General features: G+C 42.0%; 1 long non-coding RNA gene across 2 annotated transcripts in view; it reads left to right on the top strand.

Annotated features, from left to right (window-relative positions):
- The window catches only part of LOC143436658 (uncharacterized), a 55,965-nt gene that overhangs the window by 35,754 nt on the left and 6,924 nt on the right, over positions 1–13,287 (top strand). The gene's annotated exons all lie outside the window — the stretch shown is intronic.

The following is a 13,287-nucleotide window of genomic DNA, read 5'->3' as shown; positions in this document are numbered from 1 at the left end:
AAATTAAGTCTCAGTGAGATATTAATATTTACCTAAGAGAATGTCTACAATTAGGATCAGTGACATCTAATTCAAAGGCAGGCAACGATGTGGAGAAAGTGTGTTAATGGTGCCCTATTGGTGTTGAAACCTTCAGGAAGCAGGTTGAAGATTCTTTAGAAAACACACATGCAGGACCAGAAACTTGGTCTTGCAGGTGAAGGTGCTTGCTGCCAACCCTGTCGACCCACAAGATGAGAAGAAGACTGACTCCCAGGGGTTGCCTTCTGACCACCGCATGCCCGCCATGGCACATCTCATTCCAAGTATTTACTTGCTTTCTTTAGTGTTACTTTCTGTGTGGCTTTTTTTCTTTTGAAATAACCATTGTTTGTTTTTGTTTAGTCATGCCTCTGTGTTAGAAATAATCCGTGTTCCTGGATTAAATTCAGGGATTCTTGAAGGAATTGTTGGGGGCACAGAGGGAGGGAAGAAAGAACCAAGGCAAATCAAGTGGTTGTGGAAATATTTATGTCTTGTTCTATGTATTTAAACATACCTTTGACCACTGGGGCTCTGGATTCATTTAGTGAAATGTAAGTACCACGACTAAATGAAATTAAATCTTGGTACCGAAAATGGAAATTCCATATTTTTTTAAAAAAAAAAAAAAGAAAAAAAGTTTAGAAAATGAATATTTCATGTCATTTGTGAGTGAAAAAATTAGGCTTGATGAATATATCAGGGGAACAGGAGTTGCAAATAGTTTGTTTTTTATAGATATGATTGCCAACTGATAATTTATTTTGTTGGAAAGCAAAACTGACACATTTTAAAATTACAGTAGCCACAGGCAATACAATTCCTGTGAAATATTTTCTAAGATTACCAAGTAAGGGAAAAATTAGAACTTGAAGCGATATGTAAGTGTATTTCAATGCTCAGTGCTCTACATGAGTGAGCGCATGGTGTGACGTCACGACAGCCAATCACGGAATCTCTCTCACTGTGTATTACAAACTTGTGATACACAATTTATTATAACAAGTTCTCTGGACAAAAGAGCTAGCAAATTGGAAGATGATGCTCCCAGATCATTAGAATGAGACTGGTCCCCCACCACAGTTACTCTCCATTGGAGGTGCCCGCTACTCACCTCACTGTGGTATCTGTGAGAAGGACCCATGCTTTTTTTTTGTTTGTTTGTTTGTCCTACAGGGCTCACATCTCCTGCTTCTGTGTTTGGCTTCTTCTGAGCTTTCCTTTAGAGTTCTGGGAATCAGAGCTTTTGAAACCAAACTTTCATAAGCCTGTGATCAGGGATACAGTTGGTAACAAGAGGCTTTCTCCAAGTTTAGCTGGCACTGGACTGACTTTGGGCAGATGTGATTTCTGTAACTTCTGCTTGGTTGGCATTGCTGCTGCTGGCAGGCAGGCCACTGTGTTGAGCTGTGGAGAAGCAGTGAGAAAGGGGAGACTATGTTTTTTGGTACCGATAGACATGGAACGGATGCATGGGAAAGAAGGTGGAGGTGGCTGTGGGACGCGGCTGCTGAGAGAGTGCTGGAGGCTTCAAGGACTCAGGGTGACGGTGGTGCTCCCCTTAATTAGTTTTACTTTTTGTAATTTTAGTTTCTCATAGTCAACTGTACTCCTAGAAATATTAAAATGGAAAATTTCAGAAATGAAAAAATGCATAAAATTTAAATTATACTTCTGAGTAGTCTTTTGGAGTCTAAGGCTGCCTTACTCTGTCTTGTGCATGCTGGGAGTCTTCCATTCATCCAGTGTATCCACAGTGTATGCATTGCCTACCTTGTGGTTTCTTGGTTGCCATCCGGATTATTAACTGCTGAGAAACTGCAGTGCTTGTGTTTGCATAATCCTTCATTTCATTTCAAATTCCTTCCCTGGCTATGTAAGACCTGGCTCCTGCCTACGTCTCTGACCGTCTCCCATGTCGCTAGGCTCCAGGTGCACAAGCATGTTGAACTTGGTTATGTTTCAAAAGTTTCTTTATGAGACCCTTCACCTTTTTTCTGGTTCACACTCACCTCTCAAGTGTGAGTACTGCAGAGGGGCCATCCCAGACCACCCAACTCTGGGATGGTTCCCTCCTTCTTCTTACCACATATTTCTCTATAATTAATTCATAGGATGTATTCTAACTTAATTGGCCTTTTGTGATGGTTAGTATCTTAATAGGATTCAGGATCACCTAAAAGACAAGCCTTTGGACAGGCTCATAACAGTTCATTTGGGTTAGGTTGGCCTCTGTGCAGGCCTGTGAGGGACTGTCTACACTGTGTTCATTGAGGCCTATGCTGGTCTGTGAGGGATTGTCTACACTGTGTTAATTGAGGTCTATGCTGCTCTGTGAGGGATTGTCTACACTGTGTCAACTGAGATCTGAGTACTTTCACTGGATGAGGGTGGAGCCATTCCACAGGCTGGGGTCTAGGACGGAATGAGAGCGGAGTAAGGGAGCTGAGCATCAGTATTCATTCTGTCTGCATCCTGCTTGTGAGCATAGCATCCCCAGCTGCCTCGGGTACTGTCCCTAGGATTTTCCCATTCCATTGGACTCTCAAGCTATTTTAATCACAACACCAGGAAAAGTAGCTAGTATATCTTTTAAGTTTTCTTTTTTTCTAATGATGAGGGACTGAATCCAGGACTTTAGATGTGCTATAAAGTCAATAATCACCCAGTAAGCCACACCATTAACTAATTTTTAAAATTAAAATTTTTAAATTATTTTGGGCCTGGGGATGTAGCTCAGTTGGTAAAGTGCTTGCCTAGCATGCATGAAACTCTAACCCATAGAACTGAAGTCCCAGAATCCCAACACTTTGGAGCCCAAGGCAGGAGGATTACCATGAGTTTGAGGCCAATCTAGCTATAGAGCGAGAGCCTGTCTTGAGAGAGAGAGGTGGGAAGGACCAAGACCCTACTAAAGTACTGCTTTGATAACGACAATGCAACTTTTGTGTCTGACCAGAAACCTGTCTGTCTGTCTGTCTGTCTGTCTGTCTGTCTGTTGTTTAATTTAATTACAGCAACTTAATTACAGTCCTTTCCCCTTTCTCCCTCCAAACCCTTCCCTATATCCTGTCCACTCTTCTTCAGATTCATGGTCTTTTTTTCATCAATTGCTATTTCATAGCTATATGTATTTTACATACATAGCTGTTCCCAAATAGAACCTGTTGAGTCCTGATGTTACTCGTATGTGTGTTTTCAGGGCTGACCAATCAGTCCATACTCTTCCCTGGGGGAGGCCACCTCTTCCCCTCCCAGCTTCACTCAGTTGCCTGTGGTTCTCTGGGTAGGGCTGAGGCCACCTGGGACTTTCCCCATTCAGGTAGATGTGCTCGTTGGTGTCCTCCTTGTTCAGCTTGTGCTTGGGCAGCCATGTTCATGAGACTTTATTTGTGTGGCTTCTGCTGTTACTAGAGACACACCAAAGCTCTGATCCCCTGAAGGCACCTCCGTGTGTTGGGCTGCGTAAGCTCAGCCACCCACATTCCAGGAGGTGTTTCAGATTTGAGACAGTTGCTGCTTCTGCACTACTGAGAAAGCTGATCTCACCTTTGGCCATTTTTTTCACCATAGCCCAAGTGTCAGAGAGACTTTCGGGACTTTCTTTCATATTGCTTTTAATTATTTTTTGGGTCAAATTCTCAGTCTTTCAAGTTTTTCTTGGCTCCATTTTGCCCATGCTCCACACTCCTATTGGAGGCTTTGGAAAATTTCATGGGCCTTTTTTTTTTCCTTCCGGGCTATTAAATCAATTTGGAGAAGGTTTTGCTTTGCTTTAATTATATCCAAAGAATGGCTACACATGCTGGCCTGAAAGATTAATGGAAATCACAATAGACACTGTGGAAATGAGAACTAATCCAAAATAGCAGCCAGAAATAGTCCATGGTATTCAGCTAAGTGACAAGGAAAACTGGAAACAGATGTTTAGAAGGACAGAGGATCTGCTCGACAGTGGCCATTCCAAGCATTTTCAGTATTCCTCAGGGCTCCACAGTTTTGGGCCATTGCTTCTAAATACATGTTCTTAGTGGCACTGATCAAATGTCGTTAAAACCAGGATGGATCTGCCAAGGAAGACCAGGGCAGATTCTAGTTTGAAAGCTGGAGCAGAATACTGCTTACCTCTGTAGTTGTGGGAAGATCTCAAAGTTCCAGGAAGGCGGGCGGGCAATGGGGTGGGGGAATGAGAGTCAGGGTGAGGAGCTCATACAGTGGTATGAGTGCCATAGGAAGAGGTATACAAGCATTTCAGTAACTGAAAGCCAATAGGATTATACTGTTTTTTATTAGCTGCTTGTAGTTCCTGTCTTTCTCTGGCTGTAAAACTGCACCTATCATGTTGCCTATGACCACAGTTTGGTTCTAGTTGTCATTGAAGGTCACATCTCGTGTTTGTATCATCAGACACAAACTTGGGTACAGTGGAACTGAACAGAAAGAATCAGAAGGCTAAACTCTATAATGGACTTCTTTGTGCAGGGGATCTTCTTAAGAGACTTAGTGGCATTGTTCCACTTGATTAGTGTAAACTTCAAAACACCACATGTGGGCTGGGGATGTCGCTCAGTGGGTAGAACACTTGTCTAGCTTTTGAAAAGCTCTGGGTTCGATCCCAGCACAAACTGGGTGTGGTGGTGCATTCTGTAATCCTAGAACTCTTGAGTTGAAAATAAGTTGACTAGAACTTCAGAATCACCACAGGTTTGAGGCCAGCCTAGGCCATAGGAGATCTTGTGAAGGACCTCCTTAGACAAGATAAAACCAAAACCAAATAAATCCACTGGATGTTCCTGAACCTTTCTTGTCAAATGGATTTGAATCACGAAAGTATTTTATTTGTTTGATTTTTACATCCCAACCACAGTTTTTCCTCCCTCCTCTTCTCCTAGTACCCCCCTTCCCCATGCCCTGCTCCATCCACTCCTTCATCTTCTGTTTCTTCCGAAAAGGGCAGGCTTCCCCCTGGATACCAACCATTCATAGCATATCAAGTTGCAGTAAGGCTAGGCACCTCTTCTCCTTTTAAGACTAGATGAGGCAACCCAATAGGAGGAAAGGGTCCCAAAGCAGGGAACAGAGTCACAGACAGCTCCTGCTCCCACTGTTAGGAGTTCTACATGAAGACCAGGCTACACAACTGGACATATTATGGATGGACTGGGTCAGACCTATGCAGGCTCCCTGGTTGTTGGCTCGGTTTCTATGACGCCCTATGGGCCCAGGTTAGTTGACTCTAGGTTTTCTTGTAATGTCCTTGACTCTTCTGGCTCCTACAATCCCCAGCCCCTCCACCTCTTCTGCAGGACTCCCCAAGCTCTGCCTTCTGTTTGGCTATGGGTCTCTGCATCTGTTTGAAACATGAAAGTATTTTCCTAATTTAAAATCTCCAAGGTGGGGGACTGGAGAAATGGCTTAGTAGTTAAGAGAACTGGCTGAGCTTCCAGAGGATCTGAGTTGAGTTTCCAGCAACCAAGTTGGGCAGATCACAACTGTCTGCAACCCCAGCTCTAGGGGATCTGATTCCCTATTCTGATCCCCAAGGACACTTTCACATATAGGCCTCCCCAGAATACAAATAAATAAAAATATAAAATAAAACTCAAAGACTTTCAAAGGTTAATGATTGCTCAAAGGATTGCATTACAACAGTAGATCAATGGGAGTGGCAGGCAAATTCCACACCCTTGTTAGTCTCTGCCTCATCCCGAATGAATGGATGTGAGCTAGAAGATTCGATTGGGATTGATGGGTGCCAACACTGAACCTTTCATGCAAGTGGCCGATTACCAGGCTGACACGCAATAATGATTAGGTTAGACCAAAGCCTGGAAAAGTTTGGTCCATATAGTTTATGCTAGTTGAAAAGTGTATGCCTCTGGACATCTGTGAAGTCCCTAGTTCTTGGACATTTAGCTGTATTATAGAAGAGCAGAGGGAGAAGGTAATTGCAAAGTTGTGGTCATTCACTTGTTTTAAAAGCTAGGTCACACCAGCGCTTCTGTGGCTTAGCTCATCTGTCGCGAGGCTAGAGCTGATTGAAATACTTAGTAACAGTCAGCCAGGAGACTGTGTGAAAGGCTGATGATGCCCAATCTTACCACAAGTTCCCCGATTAGATGTACAACCAGGAAGATAGATAAGGGCTTCTGAAAACAAACCAAGCTGAACAATTCACTGAAGTGTTTCTGTCTATACCCAGAAATAGCAATTTCTGTTCGGGAGACAGAAAAATAGTAGCCTGGACAGACGCCCAGAACTCTTCAAGATAATGTAAAAGGAGAATGTATGTCTTGGACCAGAGCCATTCCCCCAGAAGACATAAAGCAAGGCAGGGTCTTGGGAGAATATTTCTGTATTGAATGGAATCTCACTGGCCTTAGAAACGTCTGGTCTTCAGGGAGAGAGTGGTTTCTAAGCACTCACTCGGCTCTTGATGAGTTTGCAGGAACCGAGTTGGGTAACACACCTCACGTGGGTTTTGGATCACTGTGCTTGCTGCTTTCTTTCTTGGTTGGTGCCCAACATTCATAAGATTTCCCATTTCTGTTTTGATTTAAATGAAACAGAACTGTTTTTGGTGAGAGACATGGAGGTTGAGGGACATCTGCAAATCTTGATCATGTAATAAGGAATTGAGTGGGTGTTTGTACCTCCTTGGAGTGGTCCTTGACTAACAGGAGGTCAAATTCCACTTTGTACCCCTTCTTGTAAAGTTCCTGTGTCACAAGAACATGCCTGTTGAGTGATGTGTTGGATCTCTTCCAGGGCCTCGAGTGTTTGGAGCACATGGGTGCTGTAACAGAGTCATCAGTGCCCTGTTACTTGATTCATTTCTCCTTTCTCTCACTGCTCCATAGGGTTTACAACTCTCCAATCCAAAGTCAGACCCCCAAATTCTTCTTTAACTCCCAAGATTACCTAATAGAACACTTATAGTTACCATGTAGCATTAACCTTCCTAAGTCACACTGTTGTGGTTTGAGAGCTCCATCCAAAATTAGGGTTGAAATTTATTTTAGTGTTTCTATTGTTGTGATAAAGACTATGACTGTCTTAGGGTTTCCATCACTGTGAAGAGAAACCATGACCAACTCTTATAAGGACAACATTTAATTGGAGCTGGCTTACTGGTTCAGAAGTTCAGTCCATTATCAGCATAGTGGGAAGCATGGCATGGCACAGGAGGAGCAGCGAGTTCTGTATCTAGATCTGAAGGCAAACAGAAGACTGACTTTCAGGCAGCTAGGACAAGGGTCATAAAGCCCATGCCCACAGTGACACACTTCTTTCAACAAGGCCACACCTCCTAATAGTGCCACTCCTTGGGCCAAGCATATTCAAACCACCACAGTGACCAAAGCAACCTGGGGAGAAAATAGTTTATCTGCCTTACACTTCCATATTGTAGTCCATCACTGAAGGAAGTCAGGACAGGAATTCAAACAGGGCAGGAACTGGAGGCAGGAGCTGATGCAGAGTCCATGGAGGGGTGCTGCTTACTGGCTTGATCCTCATGGCTTGCTCAGCCTGCTTTCTTATAAAGGATCACCAGCCCAGGAGCAGCACCATCCAGAACAGGCTTGGCCCTCCCCATTAATCACGAATTAAGAAAATGCCCTACAAGCTTTCCCACAGATCCATTTTATGGAGACATTTTCTTGAAAGTTCCCTCCTCTCAGATGACTCCAACTTGTGTCAAATTAACATAAAACTAGCCTACACAAAATTGCCATTGAGATATTAAGAGGAGGGATCATTAAGGGGCAATTAAGTTATAAGGACAGAGCCCTTATGACCGACCCTATTGATGTCCTTAGTGTGGAGATGGGTTAGTAATCTCAAGTGAACTTGTAAAGTCAGCTTCCCCTTGTTCTCCTGCACACATGAATTTTACATTTCCTTAATATTGTATTGTAGTGAGCTGGCCCTCACCATATATAACCTCTTGATCTTTGACTTCCCAGCTTCCAGAATCATGAGCCAAGTAAGCTTCGATTGTATATAATTTACCAAGCCTGAGCTATTGTGTTACAGTAACCGAGAATAAAGTAAAACTATAATATAAGCCCTTTTCATATTTAAATTTATATGACTACAGAATCTGCCTTTCTTAACCAGAGTGCTAGGGAATGAAGTCCTGAAACCTCAAGGTACTGATTTTACATATTATATTTATTTCTTTGCATCTAGTCTGTGAGAGAATTAAGAAAGGTGATTATTAAAATCATTTGTATCAATTTGTCCTGATCATGAAGGGTTAGTTTAGAGATTTTTTTTCTTGGATTTTTCTTTTCTTTTTTTAATTTATTTTTTTATTGGCTATTTTATTTACATTTCAGATGCCATTGCCTTTCCCCATTTCCCCTCCCTAGAAAGCCCCTATCCCATGCCCTCTTCTCCCTTTTGCTTCTATACAATTTTTTTTAGTGTTAATCAAAGGCTTTATAAGTTTGGTAATGCTCGATCAGGAGTGTAACCCAATACCCGACCTAGATATATCAACTATCTTTGACTGGTGGAGACACGAAAACATCTGCCTCCATGTTCCTCCCCACTCTCTTATCACCTAGCTCCACCTCTCCTCCTCTTCCTCTCCTTACTCCTCCTCTTCCTCTCTATACTCCTCCCACCTTGGCTCCTTCTACATATCACCCTTCCTGTTAAAATAAAACTTTTCTCTCAAAATACAGAGCATAACTATACCAATTTATGTCAGTAAGGTACAAGATAGACCTAATACCCAGTCCATCATTTTGTTGCCTAACCAGAACCTATGTCATCTCTCCTAACTAAAACACTTAGTTCTGAACCTGGCTTTTTTCCCCCTTGGCTTTAGAATGAATGTCAGCTGAAAACCATGCTCTCAAATCTTTTCTCTCAAAGTAAATAGCCAGGATTGGCTATGAGACTATAAGTTTTCAACCCTGTTAGAAATCCAGAATGACTGAGTTAACTGAAATTATGGGACGCACAAAGCATAGCTTCTAAAACTTAGCCAATTTATAGAGACCACTGAACACCTAGACAGTCCCTATACTACAAAACGTTGGAACATCCGATCTTCAGCCTTCTGGCCCAGGATCATCTGACAGACCTAGTGATGCAGAATTATTAAGGGCTGATTACTTTGTTTTGGCAGATATAATCAGTCGACTGTTCTGCAAGTGTGTCCTTTTCTGGACAGTAATTTGTCTGTAGATGGAAAGAGGCAATTCTTGCCTAGTGGCTGTCTCACCACAACTGGAGTAACTCCAAAGATGCTCAATTTCTTCTTAGAATCCAAGGCAGGAAGCTGTAGGGAGCAGATAGGTCTCTAATCAAAATGAACATTAATACAGAAATGTTTGTAATGTCAATTCTGTGGACTTCTGATGTTTTGAAAACCAACTATCCATGTAAGGCAATCTGGACTATTGTCTGTTAACTCCTCTCAGCTATTTCTAAATAAAATATTAAAAACACCCTAACAATAAACTCAGAGCCATGAATTTGCTATAGGCCCTTAACTCACAAGCTAACCATCTCAAATCAGTTTAAAAAGTTAAAGAAGGACTTGATCTAAGCCTTGTATTCCTAAATGTGTTATACAGGCACAATGCCTATGAGAGTAGCAATATTCATCTCACTTTTATATCAATAAGAAGCTTGTACCAATGAAAACCTTAAATTTGAAATCAAAGTAAATTTTGTACCATTTAAGAAATTATAACTCCATCTTAATAACAATTATACATATTTTTGCAAATAGGTTATGGCTATGCAATAAATCCTAGCTAATCCTCCCAGTTCCAACAAAACCACTACTTTTCCCTAGAAAGACAGCCCAATATTAACCACTTCAGTCCCCAAGCCCAGGGAATAGGGGCGCTGACTCTTCATTAACTTCTTCAAACTGATTACTATGGGTGTTGAGATATTAGAAGGGGGTTGGGGGAGAGTAAATTGATAAGCCTCTGATGCTGTGTCTTCACTGCATCCAGCTGGAATTCCAGGACATCAGAGGTTCAAGCAGGTCTGCTCAGCTTACTGGATGAGTAGATACACCAAGGCTGTGTATTCTGCAATATACAATTCTCAAAACAAATTTTAGTATCAAGATAATTGTTTGTTTGAATTCTGGAATCTAGTCTTCTGGCAGCCTGCCTCTGTCATGTCTAACCCATATAATTCTGGGAGTTTCTATGAGGGTGTGCTCCCACCATCTCCCCATTTCTGACTTCCATGTGCTCACATTCCCCAACACTGGGGAATCCAAACTTTCAGGTACCAAGACCCTCCACTTCCATTGATGCCTAACCCCTTACCCCATCCCCCCTCCTCCAATTACTGTGAGGGTGGGCTCCCACCATCCTCCCCTTCCTGCCTCCCTGCTCTTGAAATTCCCCAACACTAGGGAATCCAACTTTCAGGTACCAAGGTTGTCCACTTCCACTGATGCCTGGCAAGGCCACCCTCAACTACCTATACAGGTGGAGCCATGAGTCCCTCCCTTTATGTTCTTGGGCTGGAGATTTTAGAATGGCTACTCCAGCTTGTTTCTTAGGGCCATTTGCTTGAAAAATTGTTTTCCAGCCTTTTACTCTAAGGTAGAGTCTGTCATTGTCACTAAGGTGGGTTTCCTGTATGCAGCAAAATGCTGGGTCCTGTTTATGTATCCAGTCCATTAGCCTATGTCTTTTAATTGGGGAACTGAGTCCATTGATGTTAAGAGATATTAAGGAACAGTGATTGTTGCTTCCTGTTATTTTTGTTATTAAAGGTGAAATTATCTTTGTGTGGCTATCTTCTTTTGGATTTGTTGGAAGAGGATTACTTTCTTGCTCTTTCTAGGGTATAATTTTCCTCCTTGTATTGGAGCTTTTCTACTATTATCCTTTATAATGCTGGCTTTGTGGAAAGATATTGTGTAAATTTGGTTTTGTGGTGGGATATCTTGGTTTCTCCATCTATGGTAATTGAGAGTTTTTCTGGGTACAGTAGCCTGGGCTGGCATTTGTGATCTCTTAGGGTCTGTATGACATCTGTCCAGCATCTTCTAGCTTTTATAATATCTGGTGAGAAGTCTGGTGTAATTCTGATAGGTCTGCCTTTATATGTTACTTGGCCTTTTTCCCTTATTGCATTTAATATTCTTTTTTTGTTTTGTGCACTTGGTGTTTTGATTATTATGTGATGGGAGGTATTTCTTTTCTGGTCTAGTCTATTTGGCATTTTATAGGCTTCTTGTACATTTATGGGCATCTCGTTCTTTAGGTTAGGGAAGTTTTCTTCTATAATTTTGTTGAAGATATTTACTGGCCCTTTAAGTTGGGAATCTTCACTCTCATCTATACCTATTATCCTTAGGTTTGGCCTTTTCATTGTGTCCTGGATTTCCTGGATATTTTGAGTTAAGAACTTTTTGCATTTTGCGTTTTCTTTGACAGTTGTGTTAATATTTTCTATGGTATCTTCTGCACCTGAGATTCTCTCTTCTATCTCTTGTATTCTGTTGGTGATGCTTGCGTCTATGACTCCTGATTTCTTTCCTAGGTTTTCTATCTCCAGGGTAGTCTCCTGTTGTGATTTCTTTATTGTTTTTACTTCCATTTTTATGTCCTGGATGGTTTTGTTCAATTCTTTCAATTCCTGTTTGGTTGTGTTCTCTTGTAATTCTTTAAGGGATTTTTGTGTTTCCTCTTTAAGGGCTTCTACCTGTTTACCTTTGTTCTCCTCAAATACTTTGAGAGTGTTATTTATGTCCTTCTTAAAGTCCTCTAACATCATCATTAGAAGTGATTTCTAAATCTGAATCTTGCTTTCCTAGTAATATGAAGAATTCAGGACTTTCTTGTGTGGGAGAACTAGGTTCTAATGATGCCAAGTACCCTGGGTTGCTGATGCTTATTTTCTTGCGCTTGCCTTTTGCCATCTGGATCTCCTTAGTGCTACCTGCCCTGTCTCTGACTGGAGCCTGTCTTTCCTATTATCTTGGTTGTATCAGAACTGTGTGGGGTGGGTGTTACTACTGGGGTAAGAGCTGGGGCCCAAAATCTGCTCAGTACTCAGGTGTAGACAGGAAAGGACCAGTGCTCCTGGCCAGGAGTGACTTCCTGGGTCCTAGTGGATCCCAGTTACTCCCTGTTTGGGGCGGGCATTGCTGTCTGCTTACCTAAGATACTGTCTGGGTTAGAGCTCCTGGGAGGCCTGCTTCCTCTGGGTTCTATGAGATTGGGGGCAGAGCTGCCACCCAGGATCTGCTCAGTGCTCGGGTCCAAACCAGAAGGTCTTGGATTTTTCTTATTTCCCCTTGTTTTAAGTGTAGTCCCTATTTGATGTAGGTAAAAAAGGAGATGAATTCCATGATTCTTATTTACCGAGTCAGTATCTGAATTCCTATTGGAAGCCTCTGGGAATAATAAGGACTGGCCTTGCTATTCTTCTCCAAGAGCCTCCACGGTCTGGTGGAACTAAAGCAGACAGCATCTCTCTGGGTCTAGTGTGACTGCAGTGTGCACTGACTGACAGGAGAGGTGTGGAGCTGGAGGGATGATAATGTTTGTTTCAAGCTGTATACCTGCCTCTCTTCTCTGCCTTACAAAGTTTATGCACACATTGTGTCCTAGAGAACATTACAAAAAAAAAACAAAAACAAACAAACAAAAAAAATGATTTCTAAGAAGACCATGGTGGTGGCCAGAGCAGAGGCTCAGTGTTAGAGAGCTCTTTCTGCTATACCAAAGATGTGAATTTGGTTCCCAGCACCTACATTTGACAGCTCATTACCTTCTGTAGCTCCAGATCCACGGGAGCCTGTGCCCACTTCATGGGCAACTGCACACATGTAAACAAGCCCATATGCGATGGAATTAGCTTTCTATCTTTCTATACTTCCTTCCTTCTCTACCCTCTTCCTTTCTCTCTTTCCCTTTTTAAATATTTTCAAAAAATAATTTAATGTTAATGGTCACATTGTCTAATCAAAATACAGACAACAAGATTGGCTTAAAAATTTAAAAACAAACATTCTTTTGTTATGTCCATGAAGAAAAAACTCACTATAACCTGAATGGAGCCTGTGGTGGTTTGTTAGGTACAGCCCCCATAGACTCCTGTGTGTGAACACTTGTGTAGCCTTGACTAGCCCAGAACTCACTGTGAAGTCCTAGACTTCTGTGTTATAGTTGTATCTATGATAAAATGTCCTTCCTTCCTTTCTTTTGTTCCTTCTTCCTTCCTTCCTTCCTTCCTTCCTTCCTTCCTTCCTTCCTTCCTTCCTTCTTT

This window comes from Arvicanthis niloticus, chromosome 23, assembly GCF_011762505.2.
Source record: "Arvicanthis niloticus isolate mArvNil1 chromosome 23, mArvNil1.pat.X, whole genome shotgun sequence".
NCBI classification, from domain to species: domain Eukaryota; kingdom Metazoa; phylum Chordata; class Mammalia; order Rodentia; family Muridae; genus Arvicanthis; species Arvicanthis niloticus.
The sequence above is the reverse complement of the archived record's forward strand: the minus strand, read 5'-3'. Positions and strand labels throughout refer to the sequence as shown.